The following is a 4151-nucleotide window of genomic DNA, read 5'->3' as shown; positions in this document are numbered from 1 at the left end:
AATGTTGTGATTTTATCCCTTTGTTCTTAGTTCCCGACCTGCACCTATTTTTCTGAAAGCAACATGAATGCTACTCTTCTTCTTATCCCTCTGCATTGTCTTGTACCTCTTTCTGGCAGCTTTGGGAAACACGAGAAAAGCGGTGGAGAGATTTCGAGGACCTATGAAAATGTACAATAACGATGCAGATGCAAAGAAGCCTGGATTTAATATTCTACATTTCTGTACTTGCCTTTCTTGATGATGCACCTTGCCTACCAATGTGAGCCACTCCTTCTCAGTTTCTTTCTCTCCTTCCTCTTCCTTCTTCATGTCTTTATGCACTGTTTCCTGCCACATTCAAAGAAAAAAGGGTATTTATCTTGAGGAATTAATGTACATTATTACATATCTTCCAGAGTATGACCCAAGACAGTTCATTAGTCTTGACCTAAACCTGGGGAAAATAATGTACAGGGAATCTGGGAACAAATGGGGAAGTTTTGTTGTGAAGGAATGACTAACCTCTCTGGTGAGGAAGACAGAGTATTTCCTCTGGGAAAAGAGTATTGTTTACTTCTAAAAAAAAATCTCAGTACTTTCAAGAAACCAAGGCTATTTGAAAACTGAGAGAATTTGTAATTGCTCTACTTTAGTTATTTGTGGATTTCTCTTTTCTCCTAGTCTATGGCCTTATAAGGCATAGTTGGGGGTGGGTCACACATAAGTGCCTTGGATTCCTTTGTAGATCAATACCAAGACAATTCAGGGATGACTTTTAAGCAAAGTACCTCAGAGGTTAGCATTTCAATGAGAGAAGGACCCCTCCCAGCTATTTTGGCTCTCTTCTCCCACTTGAAGTAGCTTGGAAGTCACCCAATTGCACATCAGACCTCTAAACCTCTCACCAAGTGAGGTAAGGGACCCACTATTTAGTTCTGCCTCCATGTCAGGTGATTCTTCTACTTGTTGATAGAGGATTAAGTTGTTAAAATCCATGTTACAAATGGATTAAAATACATTTTTTTCCTGGCTTTAAAAATAGGCATTTCTGACAGGGGAAGCTCTTGTTTGAGCTTCCAGACCATTCTCCTTGGGGCATTGCCATCTTATCTTTGAGGCAGGAGAGGCCTGAACATACTAATCTTTGGAGCTCCTTCTTCTCATGCTGTCATCTGCACCCCTTTATCGAAGAGTTTACTTCTTGGCTTGTATTTCTCCACCCAAAGTATCATTATTATCAGTGACTTAGAGAAGAACACCCTGGAAGAAATACATCACTCCTGATCTTGCAAAGTTTATTAATGCTATGTAATTGTTTTCAGTGGTTTCAGCTGCTACTTGATTCCTTTTTGAATGTCGTTAAATTTTCTTTCAATTTCAAAGTTAAGCATTTGAAAACAGAAACCACATGCTCCCGAGCAACACTTTCCTTTCAGATTTGGACTACATTTTTAGTGTATCAGTCCTGTGGCCCAGAGGATAAGGCCTCTGATTCCAGGTCCGATATTGAGGGTTGGAACCCCTTCTTAGTGCCTTACTTCTGGTTTGGCAAGAAGTAGAAGCTTCTTGAAATGGCTTCCAATTGAGAGTGTTTGTTATAGGAAACACAAGCAACTGAGATGCATCTATCTATTTTTACCCTTCTCTGCTCTCTTTCTCCTCACCCCTCTACATAGTCCTTTGGATGCATCTCCCTCAAAATCTTTGGTGTGGTGTGAAATGAATATGTTATGTGACTTTATTTAAAGTTCTAAAGACAAGAAAGTGGGATTCTGTAGCCAAATATAAGAAATGTAGAAGGGAAGGAATTTTAATAGGGTACTTGCCAATGCTCATATATCATTTTAATTTAGCTAGGTGTGTGTGCAGTGTGGGATATTTTCTACAACATGGTGTTTGAAATTCTCCAATGAAAGTCATTTTACAATGAACGAGAATAACTGCTCTGCTAAAACCAGAAGTGGCACAAGAAACTTTTAAGACCTTAAAGCTAATCTACTCCCAAATTGAACTATTGTGGCCAGTGATACCGTCGGTCGCTAAAATTTGGATTATAGTTGCAATGTTCATGTTGAATATCTCTGTGTGTCTTGAGCGCTGTTGTTTGGGTTGTCCAATGTCCTCTAATCACTCATCCCCCATTGACCGCTCTGTTAAAGATTGCAATAGAGGGCCATTTTAAAACATTGAGACTGAGTCAATTCTGACTCCTAAAGTCCATATTGGGCAGAGAGAACTGCCCCATAGGGTTTCCAAGGAGAGGCTGAAGGACTGGAACTGTCCACCTTTTGGTTAGCAGACGAACTCTTAACCACGGTGCCACTAAGGGCCAGAAAATCAGCTGGAAACTTTCCTCTAGTCTGACTTTCAATGATTAAAAGCATTAAGGGGTTTTCGGAGGGCCATTTCCTTTGCTCCTTTCTCTCTGTCCTTGTTCTTCTACTTTGATTATCCATGATATGCTAACTAAAACTGAATATTAATTGATTACATGTTGTGGTGAAAGTCTTCTTGCTTTGGGGCAAGGGCTGGTTCCTTCTCTGTCTCTTCCTTCTTGTCTTCCTTCTGCTGATATCCTGCCGAGGGAGATGTTAAGCCCCAACAAGTATAAATGGAAGAACACTAAAAGCAACTGTTTGGACCATTGGCTTTCTTTTCCTGTGAGCAGAACAAACATGATAAAGGAAATTAGAGGTTGAGGTTGCTAAATGGTGAAGTGGAGGTGCCAGGAATTGAACCAGGGACCTTGTACATGCAAAGCACATGCTCTACCACTGAGCTACACCCCCTGAAGACTGACTAGCTTGATGATGACTTTTCTTTCATAATAGCATAGTGATATTTTTCTGTGTGGTTCCTTCTTCGCATCCACCCAAAACAAAACAAAACGTTGCCTAGAATAAGACCAACCCACTAAATTAAATAAATAAAACCAAAGGGTTAAATTCCACACTTTCTGGAATTAGTAGTGTGGATACTGTCTAGTGGTGATAGATGGAGAAGGTTAACTGGTTTGTTGTTTGAATAACCTTTTCTGGTCCTAGGATCTTTCCACTCCAGTAGTCCTCTCCAAGGCATACGTGCCAGCAGACTCTTTAAATGAAAGTTACTTGCCTCCACCAGGAAAGTTCCAAGAAAATCACATCTCTCTAATATCTATCACACTGATAATGACTCCAAATGGGTAGCTCCTTAGATCACTGGCAGCCACAGACGTTAGTGGAAATGGTTAACTGAACTTCACTTCTACTTGGGTCAGTGCCCTGCCACCATCCTTTCCAGCTGACTCTCATTGCTCCTGTCACTTCACACCTTCTGAGCTGGTCCATAGATCTGCTTCCACACTCCATCTCTATCCCTCGCTTGAGGATCATGTCCACAAATGATTTTAAAGGTGGGGAAACTTCAAAACTCCATCAGCTTTGCATGAAGTGACTTTTTTCTAGACTGGTAGAATCTACAGGTCAAATGCAGAGTCAGGAACTGCATAGCAACAACAAAGCAAACCTGTCAAACTCCTTTTCCTCTGACAACCCAGTGACATAAATGTAAAGCTTCCTTCAGATACAGATGTTTGAAAGGAAAAAGTCAAAGAGCCCTGGAAGTCATCAAAATATGCCATTGGTGAATCTGAAAATACGAGGAGGTCCTGAATGATACTAAGCAGATGGGGTTGGACTGGCCAGGGAAGAACTTAAGCAAGAACTTTTCTTTCACTGGGATGCTTTCAGCTTAGCATGTATGGCGGATGATCTGTACAGTGAGTCCAAAGCCTATTGATCCAAGATCCTCCATGTGGTATTGAGGAGCATATTGCAGGCAGGTCTTTATTTAAAGACTTACAATACTGAATTTAAGTATTTACTGCTGTTGAAATTAAACAATTCCCCAGAAGCCTGCACAATACTTCAAAACTTCTGGACACTTTATCATTAAACATCCATCTGTCAACCAAGCTCAGTAATCCCTCTAGAATGCCCCTTCTTGTTTTCCCAAGGATGTTTGCTCACTTTGGAGTATCATGTGGTACATGCCTAACATAAAATTTTTTTTTCCCCAAAACCTGTATCTCTAGGATTTTGTGTGTTCCATGTGACTTATTCTTCTGCACTACTGTATCAACTGTACATTCTTTTTTTACCACAAGATTGTAAAGGACATATAAGCAA

At 40.4% G+C, this 4151-nt stretch overlaps 1 long non-coding RNA gene and 1 other non-coding gene across 2 annotated transcripts; both read right to left on the bottom strand.

Annotated features, from left to right (window-relative positions):
• Positions 1–245: 245 nt before the first annotated feature.
• LOC126077515 (uncharacterized) lies at positions 246–2533 on the bottom strand. The gene is made up of 3 exons (XR_007517764.1): positions 2474–2533; positions 1121–1242; positions 246–330 (listed from the first exon to the last, which is right to left on the bottom strand). It is a non-coding gene; the product is annotated as an uncharacterized LOC126077515 (long non-coding RNA).
• A 166-nt stretch (positions 2534–2699) lies between these two features.
• TRNAA-UGC (transfer RNA alanine (anticodon UGC)) lies at positions 2700–2771 on the bottom strand. The gene has a single exon. It is a non-coding gene; the product is annotated as a tRNA-Ala (tRNA).
• Between the last annotated feature and the right edge of the window lie 1380 nt (positions 2772–4151).

This window comes from Elephas maximus, chromosome 1 (genome assembly GCF_024166365.1).
Source record: "Elephas maximus indicus isolate mEleMax1 chromosome 1, mEleMax1 primary haplotype, whole genome shotgun sequence".
Classification (NCBI taxonomy): domain Eukaryota; kingdom Metazoa; phylum Chordata; class Mammalia; order Proboscidea; family Elephantidae; genus Elephas; species Elephas maximus.
Note: the sequence above shows the minus strand (reverse complement) of the source record. Positions and strands in the feature narration are given on the sequence as shown.